We start from the raw sequence: 14958 nt of genomic DNA, 5'->3' as shown, positions 1-14958 counted from the left end.
CCATTACAGGGACAATTAGAGGGACAAGGAGTGCCATGATCAAAGGGCTGGAGCACCTGTACTATGAAGACAGGCTGAGGGAGCTGGGGTTGTTCAGCCTGGAGAAGGGAAGGCTCCAGGGAGACCTTATAGTGGCCTTCCAGTACCTAAAGGGGCCTACAGGAAAGATGGGGAGAGACTCTTGATCGGGGAATGTAGTGACAGGACGAGGGGTAACAGTTTTAAACTGAAAAAGGGTAGATTTAGATTACATATTAGGAAGAAATTCTTTACTGTGAGGGTGGTGAGACACTGAAAGAGGCGTCCCAGAGAAGTCGTGGATGCCCCATTTCTGGTGTTTCTCAAGGCCACGCTGGATGGGGCTTTGAGTAACCTGGTCTAGTGGGAGGTGTCCCTGCCCATGGTGGGGGGTGGGTGGGGTGGGTGGGTGTAGAAATAGATGGTCTTTAACGTCCCTTCCAACCCAAACTGTTCTATGATTCTACAATAAGGTTTTGTCTTGGCATGACTGAGAACCACAACCAGGAGGTCGCATAACTGTGTGTGTGTTCTTACTGGCCCAGCGTGAAGTTTTTCTGATTTCATCCTATAGCAAAGAACAGCATAGACAAGCACCTGGACTCTTTTATGGGTCCCCAAAGGCATACTGTACAGATACTGTGGCCTAGAGAGTGTGTGCAGGTAACCAGAACAAACTTGACCATTTTCAGCAAATCATGTTTTCAGTGTACAGACATCCTTTCACACGTTTTATCTTTCAGCAATTACAATGCTTCCCAGTTGCAGCTGTTTGTCGCCAACCCTTTGCTTTCTCAAAGAAGTAGGCACTTTTTGAAATCCCGCAAAACTCTGTTGGTGGAAAACCTTGTCTGACAGCTCTTGCAGAAGAGTTTCACAGGAAGTGAATGAAGTGGGCAGCACATTAATTATCTTTCTTCAAACAAATTATTTTAAAGCCATTTCCTCCCACCATTAGCTGAGTTCTCATGCTGATATGGGCACCGTCGGTCATGTGCACATGGCAAAGCCGGTGACAGAGAGCAGTCTAGCACATCACTGAACACATAACCCTCCCCATCGCTGACCTGGCTTACCCTGGGAACAAATTCAGCCCTCACACACATGGGTGTTGCTTCCATTGCAGCTGTTTTGCAGAGATGAGGGACACTGAATTTAAAGGAATAGGGTTCCAGAGCTATCTTTCATCCTTTTGTAATCTGTTTTTCCTACTGCATTTGTTTTATTAGCCTGCAAGGCTCATTCCTCATCAGAAGAGGTCATGCTAATTTGCCACTCACACCCATTTTATTACAAACATGTACCCAGTGTGCAATTTACTCCCCCAGTTACAATAACAGCTGGAATTATCACAGGGCCTTCCTCAGTGTTTTTTCTTCAGTGTTTTTGCAAGCTCCTGCTGGGCTGAGTTTGGCATATCCAGGGGAAGATGGTTCCAATGAGACGGAGGACCACCACCACCACGCAACACCAGAGGCACTGCACCACTCTGAACAGCCCCAACGCCTGCTGATGGTGGGGAGATTCAGTGCCCAAGATGTGCTCATTGGGAAACAGGTTCCCCTTGGCTTAAGAAAGCATAAGAACAGTAACTAACAACAATACGGAAAAAAAGCACAAATACCTCCAGTTCTCTTTCCTAGTGCTTAGCAGGAAAACACCCTTCGAAACAAAAAGGTTGCTCCGTCTTTAAGTCAATGAGTGCTACTCCCTAAACACATCTAAGTAGCTCTGGAGTCTAATTTTAGCAACTTTCCAAACATAAGAAGTATCAAGGCACCTATTTCCTTACTAAAATCTACAACAGGTAACCTAAGTGCTGGGAGCCTACATCCCTCGCAGGGCTGGACATGAAACCTTTAAATTGCATAGAATAATACTTGCAGAACCACATGCTTGCTTTCTTTTTTTTTTTTTTCCCCTTTTTTTTCACTCAAATGGGAAAATTACACACCAATTCCTTCCACGTCAACTTACCACAACTGCGCGGCAAGATATGGCTTACTGTATGACGAAAAATTATATATGCTGCAGGACTGATGGCTCAGCAAGGAAGGGCAGGATAACCCAGGGGCCAGAGGAGAGCAGAGGGAGAGCAGCAGGATAGAATGGGGTCTTTAACAGGTTTGAATAATAACCTACGCTTGCGGCTGCCTAATATACTCCCGGATGGGGAGAGGTTAGCTAGCCCTGTGCCAGTCTGCCTGGGGAAGGCAGGCATTCAGGCATGGTCTGGCTAAAATCAAGCCAGCAGGCAGATTTGTGTATCGATTGCCCATGGCTGGTACTTGCATGACCATTTGTTCTGTTGCCCATAAAGATCCCTTGGAAGTTATCAATATGTACAATGGTTTCGCAATGTCGGGTTTCCTTATCTGGTGCCGTACTCCAGCAAAACAACCCAGAAGAGGCTCTCCATGCCCAGGTCAGAGCGTCAGGTCAAACTCATTTCTCTCCCTTCAGCTTTCATAAATTTCAGTTAAAATTCCCAAGACTGATCCACACACCAACTGGTACGAATTCCTGACATTTTTCCTGGACAGGCCTATTGGAGCAATGGGTGAACATTGCACAGGATCAAGTTTTTCCATCCCTCTTGCACCCCTCTGCTGCTCCCAGTGACTGCCCTGCAACCTCTTGCTCTAAGCTGCCTGAGGCTGGAGCAGGCAGGGCTGGGAAGCAGTGGGGATGTTCAGGTGGTGTGCTGTGGGTAGGGAGATGTTGTCATGGTGAGGGAAGGCAGGATCCACCCGCACATAACACGGCAAATCTGGCCTGTCTGGAAACCTCTGTCTCCTCTTTTATGAGAAAAAAAACCACAGTATATTTAGTGCGGGGCCGCAGCACTGAGGCAGAGACAGAAGCCATCTAAAAAGATGAAGTCAGAAGAAAAGAAGTGTGTTTTGTCCCAAAATGAGAACTCCCACGAAAATTTTCAAGCAGGAGCATTTTTCTTAGCCTTCCCTACTGCCTTTGAAGCTTCCCATAGGGACTGCTTCATTTTCCCGCTCCAGCCACAGATGCACAACCTCAACGTGACGATGCCCTCCCGTTGGCTTATAAATCTCATAATTTCCTCTTTATGGGCACTGGCAGTTCTGCGGTGAGTGGTGTGAGACTGATCTCCCCGCTGAGATTAGAGGCGCGTGCGATACCGACTCTCCATTACCTGTACATGTCCCGCTGCTGTCAGGCGCAATAAGGATCCACCCCAGGGTGGACACAATCAACAAAGCGAGGAGAAGTGGGGCTCTCAGAGGGAAAGAAGAGGTGAGATGCCCTCCGGCAGGAGCCATACACCTTGCCTCCAGCTGATTTTATTCTGTAGGCCTTGGGTTGCTGCTCTGCAGTTTCACTGCCTGGGGATTTACCGGTTATGCCGAAGTAGGAGTTGTATGCAAGCAAAGAGCTCGTATCTCCTTCAGTGAACATGATGGATGGAGCAAAGGAGTGACACGGAGTTAAAACGCTGATTCCTGGCAGGGGAGATTTTATCCCAAACTGCTGAAGTCTGGCAGACTTGTAAGCAAGTGAATGTAGGGTTTCCCACTGCAAAATATCTGGTAAACTTAACTGGGACAACAGCCCTAATGATAATAGTGCAGTGACTCCCATGGGAAAAACAATCTGATTTAAACACCCTTCACTCCCCTTTAAAAATTCTGTTTACGGGATAAAGATATCACAAATGCGTAGTGAGGCTTTGGGGGGGGAGGAGATACGGGGAGGCAGGGTGGGAAGACTATAGATGCTTTTGAATCAATGGGCAACAAACAAAACCTTGAGGAAGCTGGCCACTGGGATTGTCAGATAATGCTTCCTATAAGCCTTATGGAAAAAAAAAATATGTATTTATGCAAAAGAGACAGAAACTGTGAAACAGCAAATCTGCTTTAAATTTTGAAAAAGGTCTATTTGCTTGCAAATCTCTCGTCAGCTGCAGAAAAGATATCAGAAAAGGATAGGACTGAAAGTCAATTTGCTTGCAAATCCTACAGATAAAGACGACACTGGGATACAATTGAAGAAATAACATACACATCGTTTTCCTCATTTTGTCATTTGGAGCTTATGAAATTTTTCTGGAGCATGTCAGCAAGTGAGTTTTAAGAGGTAAAAAAAAAAAGCTGGACTGTGTTTATTTGAACAAAGTTTAGATAGCGAGTTGTCTACACTTTGGCAAACTCACAGTTCTGTGGGAGCAAAAATAAACTGTTTAATTTTACTTCCAAAGAAAGAATGAAAGATAATAAACTCAAGCTGCAGGAAACAAAAGTAGTCACTGCTGTTGCTGCTTTTGAAACAGTAAGCTTTGGCCTAAGTTATCTTACATTTAAAACTCAACGAAACCAGAAAGGTAATATTCATAATAGATATGCGATTTTTCACAAACTTTTTTTTCTGCTTTTCTTTCTGTATTTGTTAATAAAAGCTCACAGAAGCGGAAAAACATTATATTCGCTTTGCAGATCATATGCCAAGTAGACAACTGTGTATAAGAAGCGTCTCCTCTCTATATGCAAATGGGTTATTTTTTATAGAACGCAAAGGATACAAATGCAAATTACGCAGAAGTATTTTCATCAAGCATCTTAAAAAAAAAAAAAAAAGGCTTCCGACGGCAAGATTAGCAGCTGGTTTAAATGCAGCTCCACATTTCCCTTTTCCTCCCATCAGACCAAACCCTGCCTTTGCTCTGGCCACAGTCCGCGGGGGGCTCCCCACCCCAAAGCCCATCGGCAGCTCTCTGCTTTCTCACACGCCTCCCTCTCTGCCTGGAGAAGTTGGGGGACACCAGCCCCCACGTCTCCCACTCCCCGTCTCCAACCCTTGCGTTTACAGTAACTGCTGCCATGGCACGAGCAGGGACCTCGCTGGCAAGCAGCCTGCTGCCGCGCGGCACCCACACCTTGTCCCTTTGCGGACACCCGTCTCATGTAGGTTTTCCTGCAACCTTCCCGCACGGGGACTTGGCACAGGGACCGCGCTTTCAGCGTGGGGTTATGGTTCATGGACACAGCCCGCACGTGGTCTGGTGAAAGGAAATAATATGGTGTCTGAAAGACAAGCTTTACCAGGGCGAGCAGTGGAAAAAATGATCCGTATCATCACATGTGCAACGAGGGGGCTGAGGCTTTAGTGGTACTGTCCCAACCAACCGTATCAGCTGAACAGGGCTAAGAAACGACTCAGGCAGAACGTGGCAGCACAAAGCTGAGTAGGTAAAACAGGAAAAACCTGAGGATGGACCTCAAGAAATGTAAACCATAGGTGTCAAGTGGTGCATATGCAGTCTGTATTGCTGTTCAAAAGCCAACCCCCCAACCCTGCTCTCTCAAAAGACCCCTCAGCAGTTTCCATCCACGGGGGCTAGTGCTGTTTACCTGGCAAGTCTTCAGCAGGCAGGCTGCTGTTTTTAAGGCACGAGATGAGGAACTACCCCATGATCAGGCTGGGATCACACAGCTGCCTGTGGTCCTCAGGGAACACGTGCCATCAGAGCATTTCTGGCTCTGTTCAGTCCCTTCCTCGCTGACGTGAGCCCTGGGTTTATTTCTACTGAACCAGGAGCATGAGACATGAACCCTCCCGAGCATCCTCTGCTTGCTCCCAAACACCTCCCCTGCCCAGTTAAAGACCTCTATTCTTATTATAAAACCAAGAGAATGTTGTGATTTGGCTTATAAACCATCAGGACAGCTGTTGCCTTTGGGGTCAGGGTGCCCATGAGTCAGAGCTGGCTGCAGTGGCCATGGCTGGGGAAAGGGGGGGTGTTTCATGCAAACAGTAGCCTTTCAGAGGGGCACTGGTGAGTTGGGTCACAGCCCGCCTTGAAGATCCTTGGGAACACCTTCATCTTCCTACAAGCTTTCCCCAATTGAGGAGTCCTGCTCAAAGCTGAAAGCCCTCATGCCATTGACTGCAAGAGAGAGAAATTAAATCTAGCCCAACCCGTTCTTCCTTTCCACCACAAAAGAAAAACTACTAATCCTAGCAGATCTTTGACCAAGAACAAAAAAAGGAAGGAACGGCACAAACTCCATGAAACCCCTAAGGGAGATGGCTATTGACTCTGTGCAAGAGGTGGGCAGACACACAAGTGAACAAGTGAAAGTCAAGAAGTAGGGACATCCTCCCCGCTCCCCTTCAGCTGGCAGCCCCATCCCATCCCCGCCAGCTCAGGCACATGCTGGCCCATGCCTGGCTGGAACTGGCTGGCTTCAACAGGGCTGGCTGTGGGGCCAGCACAGACCCTACTTCCCAAGTATTGCATCTCCAGGTGTACGTGTATGCTGCCACAAGTGAGTCAGATTGTCTGAAGTATTGGGCCTGCCTGGACAAAACCAAGATTTTTTGCCCCCAGCAGCCTCCGGGAGATGGGCAGCACTGACACCAGCTCCTGAGAGAACATTTGTTTCCATGCTGCTAAACCAGCAAGGAATCCAGCAACAAGCATTAGCAGTGGGGACTGGCATTTAAACTGAGAGTTATGCCATTCCCATTGGTTGTAAAGCTACTCTGGGATGAACTTTAGCATTCATGGCTCAGTGCGAGGAAGTGTGAAGAATTACCGCAGAATGAAAGCCCACGAAGGGAAAGGCTGATTCATTCTTTCTGTCCGAAAGCACACACTCTAATGGTGTATTTTAAAAGCATTCTAATTTTCACAGCTATTATTTCGGTCAATGTGGCTTGAAGAGACAGTTGACTGTCTTTATATGTCACTGCTTTTGAACTGTTACTGGTGATAAATATGGCAGCTTTCTTACTTTGCTGAATGGAACATCAGTAAAAACGCCACGTATTTGCGAGGGCTGGATAGGCAGGTAAGCTCCCGAACACTTTTGCTCTTTCCCAGTGGTAGTCTCACTCAGATATGTGGGAGGGATAGTATTTTTTTCACTGACTGCACACAATTTCTCCCATTATCTTTTTCTCAAAGTGCAATAAGCTGCGCCAAATTTGCAGGACTTCACATGCATAATTGGTAAAGAAATACCTTCCCTGTTCTGATAGTTGGCTCCGGGGATAGCAGGACAAACAGCTTTGCATCCCGAAGAAGTGGAATCTACATGAAGAAGGGAATAGATTTGTGGCTTAGGCACTGGGTGCAAGAGAACTGAATTTAATTCCCGAGCTTAGGCATTGCCTGTGCCTTGCAGCAATTCCTTCACTCTTGGTGTGCTCCAGCTCTCTCTATCTGTAGGAAGCTGCCCTGACACCTCCAAGCTACAGGGGTTCTGCGAAGATAACTTAATTGTGCTTGAGTGCCAGAGAAAAACAGAGGTATGAATAACTCCTGCAGCTTCCACTAGGTTCAGAGTGCTTACTATTTTACGCCCAAATGGACTGAACATTATTCCTAGTAGGACGCAGGCAGGTGGAAGATTGAAGAGATGTATCTTTTCATCCCAGAAGTACACAGCAGAAAGATCGCAAGTTAGCTGCAAATTCAGCCAAATGCAGAATTTCGGATGACAATTTCCTAGGAGGTTGGGGTGCTTGCCTCCAGGGTCGTATATCTGGCAGATGTCATGCTTAATGTATTTTGTCAAACACACAGCCTTAATCAGGGAGTGTTATATGAGGGCTAAGCACAACCAGATCACAAAGGAATGTACCGTCTCCAGAATACTAATGAAAGATTAGCTCCTCAATTCAGCCTCTGAATTTTGAAGAATCTTTTGTTTTGCTTTTAGGTTAAACTAAGGACAGAATAAGGAGCAAAGCATACAGATGAGACACTGCCCTGAGAAAATAATAATTTGTTTCACTGCAAAAAGAAATTTCATTTACATAAAATGAGAAACAATTAAATTGGAGCTGAACTGTGTGCCCTATCAGTTTAACTGAATCTGAGCTACATGTCTATGGCTGTGTTATCGAAGCTGGTTCCTGGAAAGCATTTGTTATTAGTCACTTTTGCAGCAAAATGATGAATCAACACTTCTTAACTGAGCAAGAGAAATAAGTCCTGGAATAAACTCCTGCTGAGCACCACAGATCAATACAGACTACAGTGATGTGCCCGTAGAGCTGTGGAGAGCATAGTCAACGGGGAATTTAAAATATTGGTGAAGAAACCCTTCTGTGTCCATTTGATGCCAAAGACAACTGCTGTAGCTCTCCACTCTGACCATTTTAACAACTCGGGCCATATGATTTCACCACATAACTGTCTGCCCTCCTAACTACTTCCTTACTACATGAATGGACAAGATAAAACCCATGGTGAGGGTAGAACATGTCTTTCAGGATTGGAGTTTCCCCTTCAAAGTGGTCCATCCAGCTGATTTATGTTACGAAAGTGCTCCAGAGCTGCCCGCTGTCAAAGATTGCATTTATTTTCCGGTGTGCTTTTAATTTCAATATTCACTCATTGGATGTCATCCCCTTTTCCTGCTAAACTATGAAAGCTCTCATCAATCAGATTCGGTGTTAGAAAAACAAAGACCATCAACAACTAGGCTTTCACCCTTTTCTGAGAGAAATCTAGACAGTTGAAAATCCTGCTTCCCCACTGTAAGGCACATCCTCTAGAGCTTTACATTATTTTACAGGTCTTTCCGAAATCCCCCCAATTAAGTGCAGACACCTTGACTACACAGGATTTCCAACTGTGATTTGATCTCACCTCTTTGTATACACACATCTGTTTCAAATTGCTTGAGCTTTAAAGGAAGGTTTCCAGTATGTTCATCTACATGGTAACAAGGTCCCTGTCCCTCCCCAGCCGCTTGTGAAAAGAGCTTTTACATTTCTCCAACTGAGGAACTGCTGCTTTCAACATCCCCAATCCCAAACAGCTACACCTGGAAAGTCACCTTTCCCCCATCTCCATTTGACACGGGGATTCTTCTTTCATTTCTCACAACATTTCCTCAACAAATACTGATGAAAATTACTCAAACTATGAGTTGGGCATGATCCAGCCTTAATAACAACATCTGATTTGCATCAGTCATCTGGATCACACGGTGTTGTTCAAAGCTATGATGAGACTGTAAGTTTGGGACTCATCAGATTGACTGGTTTAGGAATGACCACAGAAGCTTTATCCTAAAAAGGACGAAATCGCTGATCTCATGCTGTATTTCAGCCAGCCTCGCCAGCTGCAAACACACTGTTTGTTCCAACATTGTGTTGTGCTCCTTCCAATGCATCTTTGGAAATATGTGCTGCAACCTCCCAATTTGTAGACCTCCACTTCAGGTGTGGTCTCCTCTTCTGGAAGGTCAGAGCAAGAGCTGAGACTGGAAGAGCAGAAAGAGCAACCTGCACTACTCAGTATGTGCTTGCCCAAGGAATTAGGGGGATCACAGATTTACAGTTCATACAAAAAAAAGCTCCTGTGCTACCAGCTTCTCGGCACAGCTCAAACACGCATTTGGGACCCAGACAAAGGAAAGGAAAAATTGGTGGTGTGTTATTACCACTGTGCAATAAATGCTTAAGACAGTCCTCAAAAAACAATGCAAAGAAGTATATCTGAAGTGCCCGAAGCACTCAAAGCTTGAGTGACCTGCTAAAATCACTGGATACAAAGCCACCACATGCCTCATGCTTCTCACTTCAATGGTGCCATAGACCCAACATGGCTCCTGTTTCAGGTCCCCACCAAGACTGGCTCTTGCTCATGGCACAGTCTGTCATCTCACAAAAGCTCTGTTATTGTTATCAAGGTATTTTTATCTTTCTAGGTCAAAGGCACGTTGGAGGTTCGCTGACAGCAGGTGACGACTGCGCATTGGTCGCCAGGCCCCCAGGTGGGAGGTGCGGTGCCAGCAGTTCTGGGAACAGGTAACTTGCCAGGGGCTGAAGCTGGCTGAAAACCCATCCCCCTGGCACAAATCTCTTTCAGCTTTCCCTGCTCCAGTATAAAACTTGGAAAAAGGGTCGTGGAGGGTCACCTTCGTATATGGTACAGCAACAGGCAACTGAAACAGAGACACAGCTTTTCTCTTTTTTGGTCCAAGCAGTGAATGCTTTGGGCATTTTGGCATTTTGACTTTTTCAGTCAGTAATTTGAATGACTTGGTTAGGCAACGCGCTACTCCAGCCAGGTACTTCTCAAGGAGAAAATCGTAATTAAGCCCAAAGCAATGACTTTTAAAGGAATTTTATTGCTCTGTAAACCAGTCTTATTTTGGGCAGAGGTTATTAGAAAATATTTGTCTTTAAATGGGGAAATAATCAAATACATTTGAATGTGTGTCCCTCCAATGCAAATATTGTTTCCACAGGAGGTGAGATTGACCATTTAGCCTCCATTTCCCGAAGATAGTGCAACTTTTAGCATAATCATGGCTACAGGTAGGCAGGAAATGTTTCTTCTCTAATTTGGAGGTAGTCCTGTGCTTACTCCTTCCTTTGCTTCGTAACCTGCATGTGCACACAAAAGGATTAACCTGTCAAAAAGATTAACCCATGGATGTGCATGCGAAGAGAGCTGTATCCACACTGAAGTCTGCTTTGCTGTGAGGTCACGGTTTTGTAGGAAAGGCACAACACCCCGCATGTTGACAGAGCTCTACCTGTCATCTCTCCTAGTTCGCCTAGTTTGTTCAACCCAGCTCCAGCCAAAAAACGTAAATGAGTAATTTAATGCAGCAAAGACCAGAAAAGATGCATCACCCATCAATTCAGCCACACATTATTCACACGTTTTTAAGGAGAGTGAATGGAACGAACCTACATCCTCCTTCTGCCACCTGATTAAGCAAATAAACACCACATATAGCCTTAATGGAAAAAAATATATAACCTGCTTTTCAAATCAACCCTACGAGGTATAAACGACTCTTAAGCCAAACACACCGACCACATTGCACTCATCTGAATTAAAATGTGACTCATTTTTCCCCCGATTATGCAGCTACCACCGGCTTCCTCAAGCCCTGCCGTCCTGCCGGCAGGACCCAGGTGTCAGGAAGCCTCCTAGCAGGACACCGGTGACACATCTACAGTTGTAGCAGGGAAATTTCTTTAAGGTTCTCTGCCCTTGGACTCCTCACACGTCTGGGAAATTTTGGAAAACGCGGGTCTGATGTACCCTCCACTTGCTGAACAAAACTTCTGTGAGTTATCCCATTTGAACTCCCCTTTTCCAGTACAATCGCTCCACTCTGATGACTTGCAGCGTGCTGACAACCACCACTGCCCAGAGTCAGAGGGACATCTTCTATCACTGCCTTTGTGCTCGTTTTGCAACCCAACAGCGTGTGTGGCAGCGGTGGGGAAGCAGCACCTCAACACTCAAGAGCAGATCAGAATTGACCCTGTGTGCGCCTTGCAAGCCGCCTCCTGGAGTACTGGCATATATCAAGAGCAATTCCAATGGGCTCAATGAATTCGCAGTGCTGAAGCTAAAGTGAGCGAGCAAAGGGGCAAAGCTGCTATGCCCAGGTGCAGGATTTCATCCAGCAGGCTGGAATTACTGGCCTGACTGTGGTCTGAACTTCATCCCATACGTTCATGCTTGCTACAGAAACACAGGCCAGAACTGTAAAACCATGGTGGCGTGTCTTCCTTTCCTCACTCACACCATTTCATTTGCCAGGGCTGTAAGACACTGTTCCTCTTGCAACCACCTGTGAATTCAAGGCCCTTGCTGTGCACCCTGGAGCACTCTGAGCAGGCAGAGAGCACCAGAGGGCAGAATAATGACTCGCGCTTTGCACAGAGAAGCAAGGCAATGGATGGTTCTTGCACCTTCCCCTCAACCACCCAGAAAGGCCAAGCTCCAGTCTGTGCCTACAACTTGCTTCATGTATTCAGGCTTACTGACACTTTAGGACTAGCAAGTTAATTCTCACTTTTCCCTCACTGCACTGTTGTGAGCAAGATAAAAGAAAGCAAATTAAAAAAAACAGTCCCAAAGATGTAATTATGTGTATGGTGCATAAGGCCCAAGCAAAGACTCAAGAGGAATTTCTATTATAAACTGAGTTGTTAATCTAGTTATGCATCTGATTATTCTGCTAGAGATATTTTCAAAAATAAGTTGGTGTGAAAGCAAGATTAGACTCTGGCAGCGCACAGCTGTGCAGACACCTCCCGTGCAGACTTGGCACCTGCAATAGAAGGTGAATGGGACTTCAGTACCTACGGGCTTTTTTGACCTCTCTGGACCTCAAGTTCCCTCATAAAATAGAAACATCACAACTTATTTACATTTTCAAAAGGCTGTAGGAAAAGTGCCCTTACTTGATCTCATGGCTTATTTAATTCAGTATGCTCTTTTCAACAGCAACGTGATCATCTTTCACAGCTAGAGCTGTGAACAAAGAGCCTTGCTTTCAATTGCATGAAGAAGTACGTGCGCGTCAGGTGTAAGAGTAGGCATGATCATTTTCGTGTGATTTTAAATGCATTTGGTGTTTACATCTGAAATGATCAATTGTTTATAGAGCAGCCCAAAAGAAGCCCTACCCTGTGGAAGAAGCAGGGCAGGCAGTCAGGAGTCAGGCTCAGCTTTTTTACCCTCCCCACGTGCCTCTGCATCCACAACAGAAGCCCTGTCAGTGCTTTGCTAAAGCTCCTACGGGAAATAGCAAGGACGATAAGAGTGGGGAGCAGACGGAGCAGCGGTCGCTCCTGCAGAACTGACCCCGCAGTTGCATCCGGGGACGGGACAGACACAAGTGGCTTTTAGATGCTGGGCAGCCAGCACCTGAAAGTGCTCCCACCACAGCCTCCAGTCAGTACGGGGGCAGTGCTGAAGGTAATATGTCCATATTTGAAAGGCAATGCCACTTTAAAGTTCCTTCACTAGACGTTCAAATCAAATTATAGCTCTGGGGAAATCCCTGCTTCATAATTTACAAGGATGCCTACGGGAACAGAGGAAATGGAGACAGATAAACAGTAAAGCACTTATACCCAATTAAACACAATATTCTAACATTTCCTTTTTTGTTTGTTTTAAAGGCATAGCTGTAGATAAGATCTATGTCTCTGAACATCACTTTCTGTCCTTTACTCTGAGCAGGACTACAGTCAGTATACTACAGCCTAGCCAAGAGTTTCTCCAGGATGGATCCAGAGCTGAATTGCTTTTCTTCCCAAGTCAAGGCTGTTATTCATTCTTTCCCCACTCAAAAATCTTGCAACTTTCGCAAGATCCTCCAGTAAAAGGTGGCAACACGCTGTTTGCACACAAACTGCCTCTCTTAATTCCACATATATTAACACTGGCCCAGCTGGAGAAAGTGAAAAAACCACCCTAAGCCCCCGCAAAAAAGAAAGGAACCAGGATGAAAGCCACCTGAATGGAAAGAGTCACTGGAAAGAGGGAGAGGAATTTTCCCTGTCCAGGTCAGGTCAGGCCAGGATCTAAAACTGCGGGGAGAAAGAAAAAAAGCCTCTAAAGCCAAAGCCAATGCAGCACTGCAGGGATGGCAGCAGGAGGCTGCAGCAGAATTCAAGAGCAGGCAAGATAATTGTTTTTAAAGGGTGGTCTTAAAGAGCTAATCCCAGGTTGTGGCAGGACATGACATTTTGGAGTCCCTCCTTCCTTACGATTTCTGTAACAGCTGCGCTGAAATCAGTCACGCTGGCTAAGGATCAGGCCTAGAAAGCTAAAATAACATTGCCCTAGCTTCTCGTGATACGCTGTGTAAAACCTCAGCCTGAGGCTTCACTGCGGGCTTTGTTGTTCCTCTTACTTGTTCTCCGCCCCGCGCCAAAACCAAATTCTCACTCCAGCCCGAGGGCAGGTCCCACTTCTCTTTTATGTAAGTGAGAGAACAAGTCAGCTGCACCAGTGAGCCAGCAAAACCCACTTAACACTTCCCAGCATGAAATCCACCTGCTAGCAGTTTCATGCCAGAACTGATAGCCTGCTATGACATTTTCCTAAACTAGAGTTTTCCCCCAGTAAAAATACTCCAGGGATGGCTCGGCATCACTTCCCCGAAGATCAAAGTATCGGCTTCAACACTCTGGTATCGTTTGATATTTCAACACTATTTAAAACAATCTGAAAGCTGAGTACTAGAGAAATGCTCCAACTCCCTCAGACTGCCAAACCCCACAGCAGAGGCCCTCCCAGGTGTGTTTGCAGCTCCCTTTCCCTGCGACACCCTCCATGGACCTGCAGAGCAGAGGGAAGAGCAGTTTTGGAACTTCAATAAATAGGAGATGCAAATGTTGCAGCTCTCCAACAGCCTGAGGAGAAATCTTCACCTCAGCTTCCTCTCCCAGTCCTCCCCTCCTCCCCTTGCTTTAAAATGAACAAATAGACAAAACTCTGAAACAGCGAGTGAGTGCTAAAGCTAAACCGCGTAGCTCGTGTCTGCTTCTCTCGCTCCTTTCTAAGAGAGGATATGAGGGCTCAGTGATGGTGAGTCTCCGGAAGACGTAATTGTTTTAATTTACCGATGAAGAAATCTGGTAGTTTCGCCGCACTGTTGCATGAAGACATGCTTCACCTTACTTCATGACATCTGAATTCTGGAGAAAGGAAAGTTTAACCTTAGCTCTGTGCTCACACAGGAGAAGCCACGAGGCCAGTGCTTCAACAACTCCTGAAGAGGATACGGGTGGCCATGGATTTGGCTGGTGCTGTTGTAACCCGGGGGATGCTGCACGCCAGTCCACGTGGTCCTATTCTTCTACCATCGTTTCATATGCTGGCCATAGAAGAGTCGTTCAACGTGTAGAAGTTCCTATTTTCCTAGCTAAACACACAACTGAGGAAGCTCAAGAAAACTCAGGGTCTTTGGGTTTGGTCTTTTTTGCAAAATCACAACTGATCGCTTGGTGCCTGGAGCAAAGAATTAGGGTTGTGGTGTTTTATACTTCTCCAGAAATTCCACTGTAGTTCATGCTGACGGAGAGCTCCAGTCACTTACTAGAAAGCAGCATTATCAGATAGGTTTAAAGACTCATCTAGGGGAATTTTGGACATTCTGTATGTGAAAACCACTGCTCCCCACA

Source organism: Chroicocephalus ridibundus, chromosome 3 (assembly GCF_963924245.1).
Source record: "Chroicocephalus ridibundus chromosome 3, bChrRid1.1, whole genome shotgun sequence".
Taxonomy (NCBI): domain Eukaryota; kingdom Metazoa; phylum Chordata; class Aves; order Charadriiformes; family Laridae; genus Chroicocephalus; species Chroicocephalus ridibundus.
Note: the sequence above shows the minus strand (reverse complement) of the source record.